Source organism: Epinephelus fuscoguttatus, linkage group LG8 (genome assembly GCF_011397635.1).
Source record: "Epinephelus fuscoguttatus linkage group LG8, E.fuscoguttatus.final_Chr_v1".
NCBI lineage: Eukaryota > Metazoa > Chordata > Actinopteri > Perciformes > Serranidae > Epinephelus > Epinephelus fuscoguttatus.
Window position 1 is genome coordinate 25419287 of NC_064759.1, and position 24892 is coordinate 25444178.

Sequence of the window (24892 nt, forward strand, 5' to 3'; positions counted from 1 at the left end):
ATCTACACACTGAGCTGGTCCACTTCCTTCTGCCATGTTGTTTCTACTGTAGCCCAGAAAGGACAAACCAAACACTGGCTCCAGATAGGGCCTTATGCGTTAACCTGTTATCGCATTTTTGTGCAGGCCACCATAGCTCACCTCAGCCCTGTTTCCACCAAACACTTTCGGTATGGTACCTTTGGAACCAAAAGTAACCCTTCAGACATGGTACCTAGACCCTAGCGTTTCCACCCCAAACAGTACTCTTAAATGTGGATGGGGCTGTTGTCACTCACTGCTCCGTCCAGCACTCACTGTATTTCCTCATTACCGGTGACAGATGTAAGTCAGTGCCTCATTTATCAGCCGCAGAATAAGGTTGCACGCCGACATTTTCAGAACAAAATAAAACAGGCTGCAGTGAGAGTCTCTCTCTCTATATATTTAAAAATAGTGGGTTTGTGCCTTTTGTCCTTCTCAGGCAAGGTCAGGGGTGTAGTGCTGTTGGAGTCCACAGGAACGACGCTCCTCAACACCGTTTTTTTTTTTCTATGAGTGAGGATAAGAATATATATGTTATATAAGAACGCTTAAAGATCCAGTCATTAGTAAAAGTGTATGTATAAAAACTAATGTAATGGTCAATGTTTCTACAGTGAAAATTTAAGGAGTGTGGTTGAGTCATGTCGACTCCTGCAATGAATAACATTACAAGTTAAAGTTCCACCTTAAAAGTTGCCTTATTTTTTTTTTTTTATCAGACATCCTTTCATTTTATAGTTACAGTCTACTAGTAAGTACAGAGGGGGGACCAAAAATGGGGATGGTACGGAACAGCCCCAGTGGCACCATCCACAATTTTTCACAGTGGAAACAGTAAAGAAGTGTACCGAACTCTTGTGCATGGCACATAGAAGTTTCAGTTGATTGCAGTCTGCAACCTCACCGCTAGGTACCACTAAATCCTACACACTGGGCCTCTAAAGGACACTGGTGGATTTTGATGATTTTGAGTTTGCTAAAACAATTCTTACTTCATTAAAGCTTATAAGTAACTCCTTGAAATATAGGGGCTCATCAGTGTCTGGGAGCTAAAACCAAAAAGTGATTCAAACACACTTAGCAATGTGGCTAAAGAGGTAGCGCTGGTCATCCACTAATCATAAGATCAACAGTCTGATCCCCGGCTCCACCAGTCCGCATGCTGAAGTATCTTTGAGCAAGATACTGAACCCCAAATTGCTCCAGATGGCTGTTCCATCAGAGTGTGAGTGTGGTAAAGCCGTGTAGCAGGTGGCACCTTGTAAGGTAGACGCGGCCACAGGTGTGTGAATGTGTGTGTGAATGGGTGAATGTGATTCGTAGTGTAAAAAGCGCTTTGAGTGGTCAGAAGACTAGAAAGGCGCTATACAAGTGCAAGTCCATTCACCATTTACCACTGTATCCTGCACTCATCTTGTTTTTAATAATTAATTGCATAAAAAATTACTGTCCATTACAGAATATACTGTTGATGTTAGAAGCTTTAATCTACCGACATCATGCTCATGTCACAACAGATGTTCTCATGCAGGGTGCCAAATGGGGGAAAAAGCATTTCACATCAACCTCTTCGTGATAATTACACGTAACATTGTGAGTCTTCCTGAAGGCCCCAGTGTCTGTGAAAAGCATCACAAATTGTGGAAGGTTGTCAAAACACATTGCCACCACCACCACTGACAGCAGGCAACATTAATGTTAACATTCATACCAACATACAAGAGCCATTCTGCAGAAATGAACACTTTCACTGGCACCTTCTGACTTGCCGCAGATGCTTAAACTGACAGCTGACACATAATGAAATGTGTGAGCCATGAGAAAAAGGTGGTGGATGACTGTAACTGAAATGCCATGCTAATTGTTTGATCAAAGCTATTTAAAGTTGTGTCAGTGCAGTGTGTGTGTGTATTGAAAAGGCCTGTTTTATCTGCCTTTTGGGTGCAGCTATGTGATTCGTTTATTGTGTGCTGGAGAGCAACACCTATGAAAGGCTGATGAAGTTTTGAAAATAAGGCTGTGGTTCAAAATACTCTCACTGGAGTAATTTATTTATTTAACATATAGCTTAAGTTCTCCCATCAGTACTAAAGAAAATTGGTTGTGATGTTTCTGAACATTGCCAATACTCTCTAATACCTTATGTATGATAAACACTTGTTAATTTGAATGCAAATGTTTTGCAAAAGAACAACTTTATCCACCAGCAGACATGTTCTGGTTATAAAATGCTCTTATGCTTCTGCTCCTGATTGTTCTCAACTATATAGGCTATATATTGTAATCTATAATAAAATGCACCTGAAAAACTGAAGCAAATCAGGTGGTGTCTCCCTGTCTGATCTCTAATAACTTATCAGTAGCCACGATATATTCCGTAACTTGGTTGTTCAGGAACTACTCATTAACTGTTTAATAACTGTGAGGTCCTGATTTTTTTCTCACTTGTTCCCTCATAACTACCCACATGTTTGTGTACCACATTGTAAAGTGTTACCGGGAAAGCAGCTCATCAATAATCTGCCTCTAATTTTCTTGGAGCAGTGTTCCAGGAGGATGGGAGGGTCCGCGGCTATCTCTCTGCCTCAGTGCACAGCGGACCCAGAGGGACGGACCCATTAACAGAGATCTGTTTATACTGCCTCACCTCAATCTCAGCGCATACCTCCTGACTAATGTCAGCCATGTTTAACAACCACCTGCCTTATCGCATGTACACACAGACAGAAGGCACTGACGGCGGAATCAATCAAGCACAGAACTTGTGTCAATTGCTGCAGAAAATAGGGAATAAGACATTTGGAAAACACAGGAAGTTGAGACGTGATGCACTGGGTGAATTTGGAAGGTTTGGGTTACTTGTGAATGGGCGAATATTTATTCTGTTCTCTCTACAGTGCACAAACAGAATTCTTCGTTGGATTTCCATCCAAATTTTGACAGAATTTTCAAATAATCTGCAAAAGAAAATACAAATTTATGAGCTTTTAATAGCGGGGATTAGTTAATCGTGATAAGTAGTAGGTGGCACTATTTCTCCAGTCAGGTGCCACTGCAGAGGAGGTCAAACCCCAAACAAAGGCAGACAATGGATCTGATAAAAGAGAGCACTCCGGACAATTGGAACAGAGTTTTGTACAACTAATACTACGGGCTCTTTGCTCTTGGAAGAGTTCTGATAGCAGCCCTGTGTGCATACATACATTTGAAAGCATTGAAAGCATGCAACAACCTCTGGGATGAAAAATGAAGCCAACTTGGAGGTGCCAAAAACTGCAGTTCCTCAAAACAGCCACTTGAAGTGGGCTCCAGAAGTCAGTCAATCCCCATAGACCCCCATGTTAAAATGCCCAAATTTGCGGCAGGAATAAACATGTTTACGGCCCCGTACATAACGGTTTTGGTCTCTATATTTCATGTCAACATTCATGACAACTTGGGAATGCAGCCTTTGTCAATTCCTCTCCAAAGCTACGGAACACACTACCTATAGATATCCTTTTTTTACACTTTACGCTGCAGCAACTCTTTTAAAATCTTACATGATTTTTATTTTTATAATTTTTTAGTTTATCTTACTACATAATGACAGGAACTCTGTCTGTGTGTGTGTCTGTTCCACGTTTTTCTCCTCACTGACTTGGTCAATCCATGTGAAATTTGGCACAGTGGTAGAGGATCATGGGAGGATGCGAATGAAGCAATATTACATCAATTGGCCAAAGGGGGGCGCTATAGCAACTGATTGAAATTGCAAACTTTGAATGGGCATATCTCATGCCCCATATGTCGTAGAGACATGAAGCTTTGCACAGAGATGCCTCTCCTCATGAGGAACAAATTTGCCTTAAGAACCCATAACTTCTGGTTATAGAGATTTTCTGCCATTTTGAATTTTTTGAAAAACACTTCAAATCGATCTCTTCCTAGGAAGTTTGACTGATCTGCATGAAACTCGGTGAACATAATCTAGGGACCAATATCTAAAGTTCCCTCTTGGCAAAAGTTGGAAAACTTACTAAAACTGAGCTTCTATAAGGCAATGAATATTGCGGAGGGCGTGGCTCATCACATAAAGGTGTATAACATCTCAAGGGTTTCACCGATCACCACGCAACTTTGTACGCATATGACCACACATAATCTGAGGGGACCCCTCCATTATTGACCCCATCAAACAAAATGGGGGCGCTAGAGAGCTAATTTCTTATCTAGGCCTAACTGCCATATCGATTTTTACTAAACTTGGTAGATATGTAGAACAGGACGCCTCAAGGTGACTGGAGAAATTTAACTCTAATTGGCAACTGGGTGGCGCTATAACAACAGAAAAATGCTTTAAAATGGCTAAAATGTGACTGATCGCTGTGGCTCCCCCTGAGGCTGAATGTTTTTTTCCTAATATTTGGTAAGGCTAACTCATGGTATGGTATGCTATACATAATCACGGAAACTGTCAGTGTGTCATTCTGTCTGTCCCACGTTTTTCTACTCACTGACGTGGTCAATCTATGTGAAACTGCACATAGGCATTGTGGATTGGCATAGGTAGAAGGTGACAAAGCTACCAATGGGTATGGACTAGTTTATTTTATGATTTTAAGATTTATGGTTTTGCTATGATTAGTGGGTGGTGGATTTGAGAGAGAAAGTCTGTGGTGAGCTCTCTTTGATCCACAGTGCCACAACTGGGTGGTTGTAGATTCTGGGGCAGCTGTGGGCTGTGCCCAACACAGACGATACCCACAGTGAGGTTAACTCTCGAGAAGACATTCAGTTAATTAAAATCTGTTGGTGAGTCTGTGCTCGTTGGGAATTATAGGCTTTGATTGTCAATGACGTCTGAAGGCGTAAAAGGTGACACAAGAAGAAATATCTCAAATTAGCACCACTTTCAAATGAAAAAAGTAGAATCACTTAATCAATGTTTTAAACTGCTTTAAAATGTAATTTTGTATTGATATATGTTATGATTATTATTCAAAGCATGAGTCCACAAACCACTGACTGACTCCATGGTAGCTACGTCTATTGTCTATGGTTGAAAGCCATCCGCAGGTGATAATGAGAGCTTGCAGTGGCCTACACAATGGTAATGCGTCATCGGTGATTTGCTGACTTTGGTTGCATTTACCTTTTATCAATACACCACCTTTTCCACATTCCCCAAGTAATATTTCTATTTTTTATTTATTTTTTTTTTTAATTCTTTGGCTTTTCCACACAGGTTTATTACAAGCAAATGTAACTGTGTGAAGGGAAGGTTTATGTAGTTGATATTCTATGTTTTGGAGGCAGTCTACAATTTTGTATGGAAATCAGCAGCACTTTCCTTAAGGTTAAGGACCGGGGGGCTGGAGGTTTGGGGATGGGGTTGAGGGCCAGGCCTGGGGAGTTTGTTGGGTGCTGGTCCAGGGCCATCAAGTTTCAATGCAGAGAACTGGAACCACAAAATCTCTAGCTGGTTTTTGTTTCAGTGAGAGAAGAAAATAGAAGAATTGGTCAAACTCAAGCGAATGGCATTTTCCACCCTCTTGCAGTCTTTTTGATGCAAAGGGGGGCCAAGTGTTGCTCTCCCTCCCTCCACCCCAGCCACCAAACAACCCATGAATTTCGTTTGCTGCATAAATGAAGCACTTCCTTTGCCCGAAAAAGCACTTCATGCAAACGCAATTCAGTCAGTAATTTTGTTTCCCATCACAACATAATCAGGAAAACTAATTAGCATGATATAAATGTAATTTCTAGGAGACAGGGTTGATAGGAGGACAATCAAACCAGTCAATTTAATAATTTCAAAATGGTGTGTGGAGCAAAAAGACAATCAAACCAGGGATCCAAATTGACTGAGTAATAGACCTTTTTCACAAAAGCAGTTTTGACACGTCACAGTAGGAAAACCACAGGTGTAAATAATAAAAATTAATGATGGCTTAATTCCATTAAGCTGCAGTGGTTTCCGAGTCCTGGTGCCGGGCATGGTGGTTCACTGTCACACTGACGTGGCTCACTGGGACACATGAATAAAACAGTGTTAGGTTATTAGTCGAAATGTCTGCTGTGAAAAAGGCCCATTGGTGAAAATAATATATGCACTTTCATGAAGGTAACCTGATGGCAGCTCCACAAGGTGTTTCTCATATGCATGTCAGATACTGCCTGCTTGCAAAAGCTGTCCTTCCAACTGGATTTCATGACATATTGTACGGTTATGCTTGAGCAAGGTATTTACAGTAAATCACAGTGTGTGTTCCTGTGTAAGCACAGGGACTCCTGAATGTTACGCTCAGTACCACTCTTATCTGAATCTGTGCCCAGCGCTGTTCACTCCTTTCAAAATGGCCCAAACGTGACGCTGGCAGTCAGGGACCACACAGTAGTGATAAAACGTACAGTTTTACTAATTTCAAAATATATCAAAGTCTTACTATATTATCTGGAAGAGAAAATGAGCTCTAAGTTGAAAGGAAACCCTCCTGCATGTACTAGCTGTGGCTGTGAGCACAGTCAGAATCGACCAGGGTTCAGAAGCATATCATATAGCAACTAATGGTAGATGAAATGAATATAGGAACATGAGCTGTTGCTCTTCATGCTTGAAGAGAATTCATGAGTGCTAACCCTGCTCATCTGTGAATATTGGCAGCTATGCCTCTTGGGCTTCAGATGTTGAAGCATTGATTGTTTGTACATTGAATATTTCATAGAGCTCTTTAGAAATGGGCCACGCATGTTGAAAACACACAGACAGCAGGGGTGGATGAGAAACTGTGTCTCTGAGCACAGACATGGGCCCCACCAACTCTCTAACACAGGATCAAGACTCACAGATTTTGTGATGGCTTTGCCTCTTTGTTGTTGTTTTGTGGTCATATGGTCATTTTGTGACATTTGTTTAGGTAATTTATGACTCTGTGTAATTTTTAGTTTTAGTTTTGTGTATCTTCAAGGTTGTTTTGCATCATTTTTGGTCGTTTTGTGTCGCTTTGAGGTTGTTTTGCATCTCTCTGAGGGAAATTTGTGTTTATTTTTTTGGTAATTTTGTGTCTTTGTTGTCAATCTGCATCTTTTGTGATCTTTTTGTGTCTCTTTGAGGTCATTTTGTGGCTCTATTGGTTGTTATGTGTCTCTTTCTACTTACTTTGTGTCACTTTTGGATAGGTTTATGTCTCTTTAAGGTCATTTTGTGTCTTTTCTTGGTAATTTTGTGTCTCTTTGTAGCTATCTTTTGTCTGTTTGGATCATTTTGTGTTTTTTAGATGATTTTGTGTCTTCATGGTCATTTTGTGTCTCTCTGAAGCTGATTTTTTTAGGTAATTGTATGTCTTTATTGTCAGTCTTTGTCATTTTTGTCTCTTTTAAATCGTTTTGTCGCTCTTTGAGGTCATATTCTGTCTTAATTGGTTGTTTTTTAGGTATTTTAGTGTATTTTCAGGCAGTTTGTGCCTCTTTGCAGTTCCTTTGCATCTCTCTGTAATCTCTTTGTACCTCTTTCTGGTCGGTATGTGTTAATTTGAGTGACATTTAGCAGGTGAAAGCCAAGAAGGGCCTGTGCCCGTTCAATAATCCCTCAATGACAGACAGGTGTTAGTCAAAGGATATGGGAAACAAGGTGGGTGGGGGTGGTTTTAGCACAAAAATAGGATATTAACCATGTGACCCATGTCCCCAGCACTCTTTTACGTTCATTATCTCACTACATGTCAAACACAGCCAGAAGCAGCAGCAAAGAAGCCATTAGACCTTATCTATTATTGAGCAGTTTGAGGCCTTCTAATGGCTGGAAATCGCTGACACCAAGATTCTTTCATAGTTGTATAATGTATAGTCCATCCCTGCTTTAAACGAAAGTGGAAAACATACACACACCCCCCTGCAAAGAATTGTTTTCATGACTTTGTTGTTTATCTATATACCCAGAGCAGTCAGTGGTCTGACTTTATCTTTCCTCCCTGTTGTTCTGTGTGGTGAGTAGTTAGAGTTGCTTAGCCATGTGACAACTTTGTCTGCACCCTCTGGATATTTCTATTCCACGCACCGCAGTAGTGACATTATTATTTCATGTGGATAAAGACATTGAGAAGACAGAGATGACTGCCCTTTCACCAATAACTACAAAGGATGCGATGCAGTGCCACTGCCTGCTCTAATATGCGTCTGTGGGTTCACTGCGTTAATGTGACCATTCAGAGGAAACGTTCTCAGGCCTCTATCAGCGGCCTTATATTTCCTGACCATTTAGGCTGACAAGCAGTGGCACTTCAAGGGAGTTGGGAGCAGTGGCACACTCATCACGGATGAGGCTCACAGTAGATGATCGTGTGGTGAGTCATAATAGACCTTTGCAGTAGCACCCACAAGTTAGAAAGGTCAGCAGTTGCATTTTTAATTCGTAGTGTTTAACAGCAATTTAAACTATTAATTCTGACAATTTGTGTATAATGGGTGAGAAATCGCTTAAGTGTTTAGAAATGTTTTATAATTTGACAGCTAGATTTGCATGGCAACCATGCCACTCCATCTGCTCTTGAGGCTCATGTGAAAGGCCCAAGACAATATTAATCTTACAGAGTTAAAAAAAAAACAATTTTTATGACGGTTGACATCTTCGCTTTATCAGCAACATGCAGAAATAAAGATTTATTATAAAGCTGTTTATATTTCTTTTCCATCACTGAACTTGAGTTTATTCGTATTGACAGTATCCACAGGGAACAATACTTGTGCATTGTAAAAAGTTGAAGTACAGGGCAAATCTCACACACACATCATCTCTACAACTGTTGGTAGTTTTATGCCTCCCCATTGCCAATTTTGTAAACTCAACTAAAGGTTTAATATGAGTGAGCTGTCAGTGAGTAACTTCCTGTGGCTCGTAATGTTTGTTTGTGTTTATTTGATTAAATGTTCAAACTGTGCAGCGAATTGTTCTACCTTATTACGTTCATTACATTACGTTACATTCACAAGTTCTTAGCTTATGTTTGTGAATCACAGTGGCATAACACTGAAAGAGCGGAGGCCGGTCCCTAGAGTTAAATAACCAGCTTAAATGGATGGATAGCACCTTCGAGTCTCCTGTGTAGCTAATGAGAAGGCAATACTAAAGGTGCTGTGAAATGCCTGTGAACAGAGCTGACTGGTGTAAGGTGAGAGCTAATCAGGGCCTTTCCATGCTCTGACAACCCTGTGTGCCTCCAACAATTACAGTGCTGAGGATTAGTGAGTTGCACAGAAACACACAATATGTCAAACTGCAATCATTAAATGATGGTTCCTCTTGGTTGCCTCTGCCAAAACCAACATGGTGCATTTGTATGCAAAAACAGGTAGCAGTCCTGCTCCTGGCATAGCCTAATTGTCATCTGTGGCTGAATGCTTACATTTGATATCATGTTACAGGAATTTACAGCATCTGTTTCACTGGGGGAAGGTAGAGTCACACTCTCTCAGAAACGCTCCAGCTACAGTAATTGCTTATGCATTAGTAAACATGTTTAATATGTGGATAGTCTGCATTATGTACAACTACCAGGGGCTATTACTGTGTTGGTACACATTCCTGTACCTGCTGAAACAAAGCTAACCTTTGTGTGAGATACGTTTTTCCTGTTGACTCTCTTGTTGACTGTTAATGTCGATGTATGGGATAAAGATGGGAGTCTTTTTACTAACTAAAGTTTGTATGAGTCACTAACTATAGAGAGTAGGGTTTTCCCCCCACCGGCCCCAGTGCCCATAGAGCAGATGCACAAGAGACTTCCACTGGCAAAGTCTACTAGCTTCCAGTTTAACGCTATGCTTGAATGGGGACTGGATTGGACTTTCCAAATGTTTATCGGCCCTAATGGATCAAATTCTGATTCTGAGAATGAAACAAATCATTTCGGCGAGGTTGTGACCCTAAAAAAACATGATCCACAGTTTTACAGATGCTCCTGTTCCCTTACTTTTAAACTCAATCATTTTATTTAATCAATCAATTTAATCTTTTCACCTCTTGCCTGAAACTTTGCTATTTTCAATGGTGATTTTTGAAATTGTAAATCATTTAGTAATTAATTTTCCCATTTATATCTTGTTTTCTCTGTACTCTTTTCTGTATCCATTATTATGTTTTATATTTTATTGACTTGTAAAACACTTGACAGTGCCCTTGTGTATGAAAAGTGCTGAACAAATAAAGCTGCCTTGCCTTGTGGGTGAGTGAGTGATTCTTACAGTTAGTGTCAGACCTTCAGTTTAGGGGCTAGGTTAATACATTAATAAACTCACTTCACAAATACACTGAATAAAAATATAAACGCAACACTTTGGTTTTTGCTCCCATTTTTCATGAGCTGAACTCAAAGATCTAAAACATTATACACACAAAAGACCATTTCTCTCAAATATTGTTCACAAATCTGTCTAAATCTGTGTTAGTGAGCACTTCTCCTTTGCAGAGATAATCCATCCCACCTCACAGGCGTGGCATATCAAGATGCTGATTAGACAGCATGATTATTGCACAGGTGTGCCTTAGGCTGGCCACATTAAAAGGCCACTCTGAAATGTTCAGTTTTATCACACAGCACAGTGCCACAGATGTCGCAAGTTTTGAGGGAGCGTGCAATTGGCATGCTGACTGCAGGAATGTCCACCAGAGCTGTTGCCCGTGAATTGAATGTTCATTTCTCTACCATAAGCCGTCTCCAAAGGCGTTTCAGACAATTTGGCAGTACATTCAACCGGCCTCACAACCACAGACCACGTGTAACCACACCAGCCCAGGACCTCCACATCCAGCATGTTCACCTCCAAGATTGTCTGAGACCAGCCACCCCGACAGCTGCTGCAACACTCGGTTTGCATAACCAAAGAATTTCTGCACAAACTGTCAGAAACCGTCTCAGGGAAGCTCATCTGCATGCTTGTCGTCCTCATCGGGGTCTCGACTTGACTGCAGTTCATCGTCGTAACCAACTCGAGTGGGCAAATGCTCACATTCGATGGTGTCTGGGATGTTGGAGAGATGTTCTCTTCACGGATGAATCCCGGTTTTCACTGTTCAGGGCAGATGGCAGACAGCGTGTGTGGCGTCGTGTGGGTGAGCGGTTTGCTGTCAACGTTGTGGTTCGACTGACCCATGGTGGCGGAGGGGTTATGGTATGGGCAGGCGTATGTTATGGACAACGAACACAGGTGCATTTTATTGATGGCATTTTGAATGCACAGAGATACCGTGACGAGATGCTGAGGCCCATTGTTGTGCCATTCATCCATGACCATCACCTCATGTTGCAGCATGATAATGCACGGCCCCATGTTGCAAGGATCTGTACACAATTCCTGGAAGCTGAAAACATCCCAGTTTTCGCATGGCCAGCATACTCACCGGACATGTCACCCACTGAGCATGTTTGGGATGCTCTGGATCGGCGTATACGACAGCGTGTTCCAGTTCCTGCCAATATACACATACAACACCAATTTGCATCCATTGATTATCCTACAGAAAAGAGCAATCCATATCGTTTGCAATGTAAAGTACAATGAACATACTAATGACTTGTTCTTGAGGGCAGCTGCATTGAAATTTCTAGATTTGATTAAATTAAAAACTGTACAAATTGCCTATAGGGCAAAACATAATCAACTACCTGTTATCATCCAAGGACTTTTCTGTGAAAGGGAAAGAGATATGACCTTCGGGGTAAACATAAACTGGCACAGCAGCTCACAAGGACAACCCTTAAATCTATGAGTGTCTCAGTTTGTGGAGTAATTATGTGGAATAGTTTGGCCGAAAGCATTAGAAATAGTAAAAGCCTAAGTGAGTTTAAAAGAAAGTTTAAACAACAGATGTTTGATTTGTACAGTAGGATGGGGGTGGATAAATTAAATTAAATAAATAAATAAATAAATAAATATAGGACAAATGTAGGACTGCTGAAGGAGTTTGCAATGTTTTTGTTTGTTTGTTTGTTTGTTTGTTTGCTTGCTTGTTTTTTTTATTTATTTATTTGTTGTTATGTATGCCTTGATGGTGTCTTTATGTGTCTTGATGTATGTATGTAAATGGGGGATGGAAATTTAAAAGCTATGCTTTGTCCATCCCCTTTTCAGGCCAGGCGTTGTTGTTTTCTAACTGTGCTGTCGTTGTATTGGTATGTTGGTGTTTGTAGTTTGTTCTGTCTGGTTGCTGTGGTCTGGTGTGAAATAAATGCACTAAAAAAAAAAAAAATATCCAGCAACTTCGCACAGCCATTAAAGAGGAGTGGACCAACATTCCACAGGCCACAATCAACAACCTGATCAGCGTTATGCAAAGGAGATGTGTTGCACTGTGTAAGACAAATGGTGGTCACACCAGATACTGACTGGTTTTCTGACAGATTTGTGAACAATATTTGTGAGAAATGGTCTTTTGTGGATATAGAAAATGTTTCAGATATTTGAGTTCAGCTCATAAAAAATGGGAGCAAAAACAAAAGTGTTGCATTTATATTTTTGTTCAGTGTACAATTCATTTACAGTAAGCGTTGCACATTTGTATGAGTCACACGATGGTCTTGCCTCATCTTCGCAGTTCACACTAGCTAGCAGCAGGTAGGAGGGGCAAGTCAGTGAACTAGTTGGTGGCAGGGGTGGACTGGGGCAAAAAAGAGGCCTGGGAATTTAGCACCTGACTGGTCCACTCAGGGGCCGGGGCGGCGAGTGATGGCGGCAAATGCTGGTGGTGGATGATGGCGGTGGATGATGGCAGTGGATGATGGCGGTGGATGCTGGTGGTGGATGATGGCAGTGGATGATGGCGGTGGATGCTGGTGGTGGATGATGGCAGTGGATGATGGTGGTGGATGCTGGTGGTGGATGATGGCACTGGATGATGGTGGCGGATGATGGTGGTGGATGATGGCGGCGGATGCTGGTGGTGGAACAAATATGTTCACATATATGTGGGAGACAAAAAAATATACATGTAAACATTATTGAAGGGATAATGACACATCATTTAACCTGAGGCCTTGATTAGAACAAATATGGAATATTTTTAATGTTAGTTAAAATAGTTACTCTGCAATAATAATTAAATTAATAGTGTGAAGACTGGTGAGCAAGTCACACTAATAATGATCATAACATAATAATAACCATATCATCACCTTACTGAAGTAGCAACTTCTGCAGCAGCTCACTTTTCTCTGCAACACCATCTATGATGTATACAGCAGAGCAGCATTTAGCTCACCAGCTTAAGGGAAATACACAAGAGATAATGTTAGATCAGATGTTAAGCTATTTTATTACGTAGTTACTTAGCCATGCTGATGTTGGCTAATGCCACTGAGCGCTGTCTGGCTCTAGTAACGTTACACAATAATGACGTTTTGACAGCCAAACTAGACTACAAGCGTTGTGCTTAAAGTTAACAAGCTAGCCAAATAATGTTATCACATTAGCTTACAGCCGCCTCACCTGACTAGCATCCTCCTCCCGGTCACGTAGTCCTCCTCCTGCAGACAGCGACGCGAGAGCTGCAGGTGCTGCTGCGGATGCTGAAGGTCCTGCTTGAGATGCAGCAGCAGAAAATAAATGTGTCAACTTTTGACACTTGGCAGCATCTGCCTGTAGCGCCTGCCTTTTTTTGTCTCTCAACTTCTCCGCTCCTCCTTTCCGTTTCTTTTCCATTTTTGCATGTGTGTATGATTGATTGATTGATTGACAGATGCAGAGGGAGGAGGGACCGAGGCCCTCGGCCTTCGGCTGTGATTGGCCAACAGTCCCAGGACCGAGGTGAAAGGGGTGTGACACAACCATGTGGGCCAATGTTGATTAGCCAGACACTAGAGAAACTGTAAACATTGGTTATCATATTAAAGGCCAGCCCAACTGTGCCAAAAGTCTTTTTTTGTTTGTTTTTTTTTCTCCTCAGTCCGGCCGTTACTTGCACTAGTAAATGAATAGTCATGCTATGTAAAGCGTTCTTTTCTGTAAAATATGCTTCTACACTGTGATGTAGGCTAAACAAGAAAAAGTTTTACCTTCAAGGAAATACTTTTTCACTTTCTTAATGAGAGTTGAGAAGATCGATATTTGTATGGACACGAAATACGAAGCTAAGCTGGTTAGCTGGTTAGCTTAGCACAGCTGCAAAGGGAAACAAAAGCCCAGTTTCCACCAAACACTTTCGATATGGTACCTTTGGAACCAAAAGTAACCCTTAAGACATGGTACCTAGACCCTAGGTCTGTTTAGCATTTCCATCACAAACAACATTCTTAAATGTTGGCGGTATTGTTGTCACTCACTGCTCCATACAGGACTCACTGTATCTCTTCATTACCGGTGACACAGATGGAAGTCTGCACCTGGTTTACCGTCCACAGAAAGAGGTTGCACGCTGACATTTTTAGAACAAAATAAAACAGGCTGCAGTGAGAGTCTCTCTCCATGGGATATTTAAAAGTAGCGGATTTGTGCATTTAGTCCTTCTCAGGCAAGCTCTGGGGTTTAGTGTTGCCGTAGACCACAGGAATTATGCTCTGCCACACTTTTTTTTCTCCCAATGAGGACTGGGTTATATGCTGTTCACATAGTCCAGTCAAAATTAATATACATATATAAAGGCTTGAAAATCCACTCGTTACTAAAGGTGTATGTCAAATAAAAAGTAATGGAATGGTCAAAGTTGTTGAAGTGAAATTTAAATGTGTGCTGATGGATTCACATCGTCAGCTCATGCACTGAGTAACATAATAAGTTAATGTTCCACCTTAAAAGTCACCAGCAGTCAAAGTTAAGTTGTTTTTTACACCTGCTGCAAGAGGCAGCAAAACATCAATTCATTTTATAGTTACAATTTACTGTAATACTGTAATGTATAAAACTCTCCACAGTATGAACAGTGGTTACATGAACCTAAAACCAGCCACAACTCAGCCCTGAGCAGAGTGACCGTCCGCTATTGACCAATCAACGGACTGCAGTGTTTGCAGCTCCACCTTTTACTACCAGATCTGGTACCTTAACAGATGGGGGACCAAAAATAGGGACGGTACGAAACATTGGTACCATCCATAACTTTTCACAGTGGAAACAGAAAAAAAAGCATACCAAACTGAAGTGTAATGTACGGTACTGCTTGTTGGAAACAAGGCTAAAGTGAAACAGCTAGCTTTGCTAAGTCCAGAGCTAACAAAATCTGCTAACCAGCACCTCAAAGGCTCACTCATTAACATTGTTTGTTTAATTTGTACAAAATCCAACATAAAAACATCAGTTCATCATTTTTGTAGGTTAAGCCTATGTGCCTAGGCTAATTCTGCTACCAAACAAGATAGGCCACAAGGTGTTAATATGTGACCTTCAAAGAGTGCTGGTAATTGTGTTATAGTTGAACAGAGCAGGGCTAGCTTCCAGTCTTTAAGCTAAGCTAAGCTAATCAGTGGCGATGAGTAGCTTCACATTGATTTGACCCTTTAATACTAAGTGAAGAACTAAAATCTGGTGTGGATTTATTGTTAAAGTTGGACACTGGACAATCTCCAGCAGCTGCATTGTCATAGTTTTCATTAAGTCTGCTGCTTTGCCTCTCTAAGACAAAACCACCATAAGGTTTAGTCTCAGCCATTAATGAGGTGACTCCCAGATCAATTCTTATCGACTGACGGCCTCCATTATTGGCTTGTAAGACATTACTGTTCTACCATTATTCCTTAATTATATTGAAGGCAGACCACTGTTGTTGCGGCTCCCTCGCTATACAGTACAAAATCAGACGAGGTACTAATCATCCTTTCTTAACACACACATGGCCTGGGGTGTTTCTGGCTTTAATGCTGCATTCTAATGAATTCATTAGCAAACAACAGTGATTTATTTGTATAGGGCAGTGCATGATTGCTTAATGGCAAGCAAATGGAAAGGTACACACTCAAATATTTGCAATTAAATGGAGAGTTGCACGCAAGATAGATGCAAAAGCAGCAGGAAATGCAACAGACCATGAACAGCTAATGTTTCCTTTCAGAACTTTGACGAAATGTCAACTGTGAAATCAGCATAGTGCTTTCATGGGCCCTTGAGTATTTCTAATGAGACATACTACTGTTTTATGTAGTAGGCGGTTTGGAGAATGTGTGATTCAACAGAGATCTTTGGCTTTCCGGTGTTTAAGAGTTAGAAAATACTGAGTTTACTACTGGACTGGCTGCCTCATACGAGACAGTGAATCATCTACTCTCTTTTTTGTGAAGACGTTCTTTGTCACACTGACAAAAGGATAGGCTATTGTTCCTTTGCTTCACTAGATGGGCATTCTTGGTATCAGTAACACAATATCCACAGTGATGCATTTCATCAAAGCTTTCCAGCCCTGAAGGTTAAGTTCCAATAGTTAAGTTCAGTAGTGCTGCTGGTTAAGATTAAGAGGGAGGCTCAGGTGAAGTTGTTGAGTCCTCACATCACTTGCAGAGAGGGGGTAGCAACACTACTCCACCTAACGGAGGCTTACGGAGCCCCAGATTCAAACGTCCAAAAACACATAATTGAAACCACAAAATATCTCCAACATGCTCATCCGTAGTGATCCAAGTGTCCTGAAGCCCTGACATAAAAAGTTGTTTGGAAAAACGTCATTTGAACTCTGTTTTTAGCCTCACTGTAGCCTGTAGCTCGGGCATGGGCACCGTGTTCATGTGTGTTCACGTGCTTTCACGCACAAGCAACTTTTTATGTCGGTGCTTCAGGACACTTAGATCACTACGGATGAGGAGTATGGAGATATTTTGTGGTTTCAATTATGTGTTTTTGGACATTTGAATCTGTGGCGTCATAAGCCCTCATTAGGTGGAGTTGTGCTGCTACTCCCTCTCCCCTTGGATCTCCGCAAGTGTTGTGAGGACTCTAAAACTTCATCTGAGCCTCCCTCGGCATATGGATGAGTAGATAATGGCTGAATTTTCATTTTTGGGTGCACTATCTCTTTAACAGCTCAAAGTACAACCTCAGGCCTTAGTGCACCAAATCTGTATTTGTGGTTGGAAATGTGCACATTTAAATAAAACCCACATTGTGACTTCCAGGTTCATGCATTGACTCTGAGACTTTCACCATAAATAAAGTTTCCGGAACAGGTTTGACTTTCTGTGGATTTTTTGCATCCTTCAAAAGCCTGTAGAGAGTTGTTTGAGCATGCAGTGAAGAAACTTGGTGTAACCTGCAGGACACATACACCCGCAACAAGAGAGAGGAACAGGGCAGAAGTGGACAGGGGGCAAGCATGAAAAATGATTGGAGATATACAAAAGCAATGTCCTTGAATCTTCCATGACAAAGACAATGTAACGCTAGCCTTCATGGGAATGCACAACAACAACGATGATGCTTTCAGAACAGTACCACTTTAGAGCTGTTGTGTAGCTAACTGTTTTAGTAGCTGCCGTGCTAAATCCAAAACCCATGCAGAACATGGTGACAGCCGAGGGAGGGAGCAAACGCGTCCTATCTTTTAGCCTCATATTGTGAATTTTCCCAACAGACAGAACAGTAAAACATATTGGACTCAGTGTGCAAGATTTCTCTGTGTAAGAATTTTGTATTACATGATGAATTAAAAACATGTATACAAGAAATATGGACTTGGTGTGCAAAGGCCTTATTTTTCTGTCCTTGTTTTTTCCTTCACTTAGTCGGAATTATTCTAATCGACAGAAAGGCAATCCAGGCGCTCCATGAAAACATAGAAAAAAAATGATGAAGGAAATATTAAGCCTTTGTCGTGGCTAAATCATTAAGAGAGCCAACATATTTTGATCACTGCAGGTCTTCGTCACAGTTACAGCCCTACATGTATAGTGGGAGGAACCAATCAGAGGCCATCACATGACCCTTATAATGGCATGATATGAAAAAACAAGTTCATAAAAAACACAGAGTAAGATGAGATGAGAAACCCAGAAAAAAAATATAAATATACACACCTATCTAGACACATAGGCTGTGAGAAAAATGGTAAAGCTTGTAGAGAACAATGACAAATCACCAAAATCATGTGAAGTCTGTATCTTCATTGAGACAGGATACTTTAAAGCATCCAGTTGATGGACCAAAAAAGCTTCCCTTTGATTAAGTTTATGTATTCTGTCACTCCCCTGACCAATGGTGTAATATTTTCCATTCCCTCTTAATAAAAAAATTCCGTAATAAGGAATCATTAGTATTACGAAGTTCACGGAAATGTCTAGCCATGGGTTAGTTGCGATTTTTTTTCTGCTAATGGCATATTTATTTTTCCTGCTGGGGGTTGTGGGTGTGCTGGAGCCTATCCCAGCTGACATTGGGCAAGAAGCAAGGGACAGTGACAGGTAGGGAGACTGACGGGGGCGGTACACCGCAGGTGTCCTAAGGTGAGCTCAGGGAGGACAGGAACGTCCCGTGGAGCAGAGGGGCAAAAGCTTGTTTGATCATGATTTTCAGTATTTTTTTTTTTTTTTGTTGATCCTTCTTCCGATCATTATGAAGCAGAATTCACCAAGTGTTGGATTGTTCGGCCACTAAAAGGGAATGTGTGCTGGGTTTAGACCGTCGTGAGACAGGTTCTACCTTTTTAATCAGTGCAGCAATCTGACATTTTGTAGTTCTGTTGGTTATTTTGCAGACTCTCTTATTTAAGTGCTGATTGTTATTCATTCTAATATGAATTGCAATCAGCACCTGCCATGCCTTTTTAAAAAAATGTGTTCTTATTTTGTAATACCTTCATTATTTAAATATCAACCCATACACTTCCACAATGAGACTTTATGCCTGGACACATTTATTACCTCAAACTTGATTAGTCGCAGCTCTGGACAATAATTAAAAGTCAACCATCTATTTCAACCTGCCAATATCTGTACTGTAAGTAAAACCACCTTGTCCACTTTCCTGAAACTACGGAATTATGCACATACTTTATACCTTTGTGTAGATGTCAGATCTGCCTGGAGGTCAGAGCAGGAAGATGGAAGGTGTAAGATGGAGGGAGAGGGCGCTGTCCTTCCCGTCAGAGATAAGACAGCCAAGAATGATGGGGCCAAATGGCAGCAGAAGAGAAAAGGGCAAATTATCTGATATACCAGAGGCTTTGAATTCTCAGTGAATACCAGCAGGGAATAAACAAGATACTCTACCATTCTGGCACACTGGATGGATGGCTAACACTTTAACCTTTACCTTCTTTGTCACAGTTGGAGGTTGCTGTTCTCTTTTGTGCGGTGATATTTTCAGCATGCGGAACATGATGGAGTCATGCTGTAAGATTAGATAAAAATAAAAAATAAAAGGCACTTCATACATGTGGGCTGGATGCCCTTTATCAAACAGCAGCATATGTAGTGATAAGAGAAACCATCACGATTTGACTGATGCCTTAGTTACGGTGGCTGAGGACTAAAAGGTGAATGTGTCAACATGAAGTTTTCATTAGATCGTTATATTTTGCAATGTGCATAGTATTATTATTCTTATAACCGGAGAGATATAGTCATTTTCTTGGACAAATCCCCAATTCAGATCTAGTCATGCATTCTCTCTTCAAATTTCCTTCAAACATCCACGGATAATGAAAGAACAAATGCGTGCTCAAACACAGATTGATTGCTCTTGACTTTGTTATATGGCATTTAGTTGTCCAGATCCCTCAGCAGATTACTTTCTCTTCTCTCTCCCCCTGTCATGGTGATGGTCCCTGTTGGTGTCTGACAGGCAATGCAGCCTGGCGTTTGACCTCTGAGAATGTTCCTCTTATGTGTGAGTGTGAGCCGACAGCAGTTTAATGCCAGTTTTAAGGCCTGTCTGTGGAGGAGAAAGAGAGAGAGAAAGAGGACTGCTGCTTCACTGCAGACCAGTTCCCCACTAAAGCAGCTATCTATAGCAGCGGCTCATCAACTGTCACAGAAACCTATTCCTGTCCAAATTAATTTAATAAAACCTGGCTCATTCTTTCCATTATAATCTGTAGCTTCCCCTCTGTCTTAATATGTTCCTACCCATTTCAGCAATCTGTCCGTGGCCTATCATCAATTTCCTTTTGCCTCATTCGCTGTTAATCATCAACTTGGACCAAAACTCACCTGTGTTTTCCTTGTTTTGTCATTTCTGCGGCTCACTTTTAATAGCTAATTTGGTGGAATAAATAAGTCAATGTGAATATTGGAACTGAAGTCATCATTATCACAAAGGAAACTAGTTAATAAAAACATCTCTGTGCCTCTCTGGTCAGCCACCTGTATGTAACTGCTTGAGGAAATCAGCCACATAAATAAAAGTGGTGAGACATGTTCTCTTTGAGCTACATTAGCGAATATGGCAGGATTAGATAATGCTTAGTACTTTCCCATCTTCTCTTTAACACACAGCAGCGCAAAGAACCATCAGCCTCTGCTCTTTTATACCTGTCGCAAAATTTTGCAAAATATTGGATGAAATATGCTCAGCAATGCCACCGCGTGACACTTACCAGCACAAAATAAGGTATAATAGTGTTCATTTTGGTCATTTTAGTCCTCTTCTTTCATTCTTATTTTTGACAGTAAGTGTTCTTAAATTGTTTGAATAACAGTTACATATTAGGAACCATGGGCCTTTATTAAGTGGTAATGGAGAGAAGCATATAACAGCACAGCACTACCTTTTGCTGTAACTAGATATATCAAATTACAGAAAAGATCTATGCAAACTTTACCAAAATAGCTCTGAGAAAAAGCTGGCTTAATAGTAGGGGAACAGCTGGGTAAAATCAAGAGGTGGAATGGTATATGCTATAAATGCTAAATTCCGGTGGATTTAATACCGTCCTCTTTTGTAGACGAAAGTGTGGCTCACAGCATTCAGCTGAAAACCACCATCACCTGCAATTTACTTCTGTCTGAATGCCAGACTGAAAAGAGCAAAGCTTTCATTTGCTCCAGTGGAAACGGCATAAAGACAGGAAGAAAAATATCAAATGCAAGGTGGCCGCTGCTCACGCTGAATAGATGTGAGTAATTTAAATCCCCTATTATTTTCCATTACAAAGGTGTCACTGAAGCAGTCTGTCTCCCACTGCTGCCCCTCCACGCTGTGAGTGCAGTCTTGCTCCCACTGAGTTCCAGGACGAACATCTGAGGTCTACTTAGAGAGAACAACCTTTCGTCACGGAAGTGATTACAGCATCCAACGTGACTTTTCAACACTTCTAATCCCTGCTATCAGAAAGCAAACAGTGGATGCACATTACATTGATGCTGCAGTCCTCAGGTTCCCCCTCTCCTCAGGAACATGTTGTCTTTGTAACACTGGTATACCCTCGGGCATCCAAACACAATTCATGAGCTATTGCTAGCGAAATTATTCGTAATTAATTATCACTGATTACAGGCTGCCACTAAATAGCCATATCTGAGGAATGTTGGACGCACACTCAGGCTGTAAAGGAACATTTCCCAGCTACTTATGTGGGCGTCCAGAACAAACTGGGGGGTCTGTGTGTATTAGAATTACATCCACTTTGGGTATAATTCATACTGACAGAAAATTCAGTGTTCTCCTGCTCATAGAGCTTTTCCCACAGTGCCCAGCTCTTCCAGTATGCACACAAGCTGGGAAGTGAATGCGTTGACCTGGCTTGCCTCAGCACAGCTCTTTATCACATCTGCCAACTAAAAACAAGTGTTTGTGGCTGTAAACCCTGTCTCTCTAAATTAACTGGATTGTGTTCACTGGCATCTTTTTTCCCAGCACAGTAAGTGGGCACATTTTTTTTTCTTTTTTACCACATGCAACTCAGAGGGAAGAAAATTAGATCTATATCTGAAATCTGTACGAAAATCAAAGTAAAAATTTAACATTGTGGTTATGTAGGGAAATTATGTGCTAGATTATTCTATTCATTGCTGGTTGCATGTAACCTCACCTCTAGTAAGTTACTGCACCCTGCCATGAAAGTTCAGCACACAATCCTCTATAAAACCACAATGCGTTGTTTTAGCGCTTGTACACTTACGTTTACAGATTAAACGAATATGACATGTTGTGGCATGTCAACCACTGGTTTTTGTGCCATTTTGAGGCTTCGAGTTTGGCATCTTAACTGTCACCATCTTGGTTTTTTGGAGCCAGAAGTGACTGTATTTGGACTCGTAGACCGTCGTGAAGCCTCACAGACAGCCTCACTCAAGCAGTCTCGCCCTTAAAAATCTAAGCTGGTGACTTTTTTTTAAAAAATTCACCCCCGTACAGTGGTCATGAATGTTGCAAGCAGCTATAGAGAACAAAACCAAATTTTGTACAAGGCTGTAAATATGTTTATTTCTGTTGTAAAGTTAGGCCTTTTAACATGGTTGACTATGGGGAATGACTTGATTCTGGTGCCAGCCTCAAGTGGCCATTTTATGAACTGCAGTTTTTGGCACTGACTTCCTTTTTCAGCCTCGAAGGTTGCTGTCTGGCTTTAGAAGTACTAGTGGGCAGATTTTGTTACCTTTGAATGGTTAGCAGCCGGCCAGTCTCAATGCATCACCCTCTTTTCAGTCTCTATGCTAAGCTAAGCTAACCAGCTGCTGAAGGCAGTCTTGTATGGGTCTGTTTTGCACAATGTACTATCCCATTCAGATGTGCAAAACACTTGCTCTGTCAGCTCCCACTTGTTGATGTAATGAAAGGGACACTGAGAAAACCAATTTTGTAGTAATCATCTACTATCCGTTAGCTTTGTCCTCAGCTCTGGAGGAATCAGTTTTGCGTCAGTCAGAAGATGCTGAGTGTCCACACAGCCAGCTCAGCAACCTCATGCCTGTACCTGTAAATTAATATATTTTTCATCTATTACACAACCTTTTGGCGGGTTACCTGGTGAGTACCTGCAGGTACTTGACCCTGTGCAGGACTCTGGCTGGAGATGGCTTCGTATTTACTGCGTAAACATGAGAGTGGTGTTAATCTCCTCGTCTCACTCGGCTAAAAAGCATATTTCTTAAAATTTAGAGTTTTGAGTTTCTTTAAACAAAGACAGGACAAGGACATGATTCTGCAAGTGTCTAAGCCACAGACTGTAAAAATAGTGGATGTAGCTACCATGACATCAGCCACTGGTTTGTGGTTTGGCATTGCGGTTCTTGCCATCTTGTCTTTTTGAAACCAACTTTGACCATGTTTGGGTGAGAGGCTGGCGCTGTGGAGGAGAGAAAAGGGGAACTGATTGAGAAGCTGAGGAAACTATCAGCAGACAGCCCATCACTCAAAGCAGCCTGCCCTTAATTATGCGTAACTTTAAGCCGTAATAAGATATAAACGGGTGAGTTATATAAAGATTCACTCCCAGTGCAGTTGTTATGGATGTTGAAATTAGCTGTATAGAGACCAAAACCATCTTATGTACCAGGCTGTAAACATGTTTATCTCGGCTGTGAAGTTACACATTTTAACACGGGGCTCTCTGGGGAGCCAGCCTCAAGTGGCCATTCAAAGAAGTGCAGTTTTGGGCACTTGTGTGTTGGCTTCATTCTTCAGCCCTGGAGGTTGCTGCTCAGTCTAAACATAACCTTAATCACACTGTAGTTGCTATTTGTGTTTCAGTTGTTATTGTGGTAAAACACTGTCATTGTCAATGAACATTTTCAGATATGTTCTACTTGCGTTCTATTTGTGTTGCCCTGGTACTAGATTGCATCCTAAAGGGAATGGGGCCTAATTACAGTTATTTGTTATGCCGGTTCTTTCCTAATTCCATAAGTCAAAAATGTCTGCCTCGATAAAGGCCTCTACAGAAAGAGTTGGTGTATTATGGGGCATTATAAACATGTCATTAGTATTTTAAAACAAAGATGAAAAGTGACATAGACCTATTCTCTCATAATGTTTCCAGCTTTGACTAAGTTTTGGGACATTTGTAAGCAGAACATATTCAGCTACTCATACATCCATCTGTGTGAGAACATGACAGGGGTGGGTGTAACAAGTTACAGAGAGGAAATTGTGGCTGGCCAGGTTGTTTACCTCAGTGAACATGGGATTGAGGCACTAAATTGAAAGACAGGATTATAGAGAAAATCCGGATAAAGATCTGAGGATGTCTACTTCAAAAGGGAGCTTGGTCAACAAACCCTGCCCCTTTCTCATCTCAGTAAAATTACACCCCTTCTATCTTCCTCCCGTCCCTCAGTATATCTTCCATTCTTGAAACCATTCAGTATGCAGCAAGTGTGCTCTACAGTCTTTCACCGCTGAATCACATTCAACACCCCCCTCTCAGGAGCTGGATTTCCACCTGCCGAATTGCCTCCAGGGGCTCTTTAGAACGTTTCTTTGACTCTGCGTTGAGAATGGCTCTGAGATTATGCGGCCGTGCTGATGCTGGCTTTAGATTAAGGCCAGAAATTCTCAGGTCCAGCTGAGATAAGTCCAGACCAGGTGACTTTAGCAAAAAAAAAATCTGTCTCTGCTGGGAGTTTAAACAGCCTGGTTATCTGATACTGGAAGCTATGATCGGGAGATACAACCACGGACAGTCTGAAGTGTAGTCCTCTCGCGTACTACCCAGATACACGAAGGTTATCTTTCAACATCATAAAGAGCCACTGTGCCGCTCCTGAGGGGGGGGGATGTGGAAAAATCTCACTGTTCCCCAAGGAAGGTGAAAACAAACTTGTGGGTGTCAGCTGCAGATATGGATATCGAGCCAGGCAGCTCTGCCTTTGACCAACATGATTTTAACATCAACAACTCATGATATGTGTAGGATTTATGCTGCGCTGGGACTTAAAGCTAAATGGATTGTTTCTCTGTACTGACAAAGAAAACAGTGATGGAATAATAAAGAATGACATTGATTTTGACCTCTAGCATTACGGTCTAATAACACATG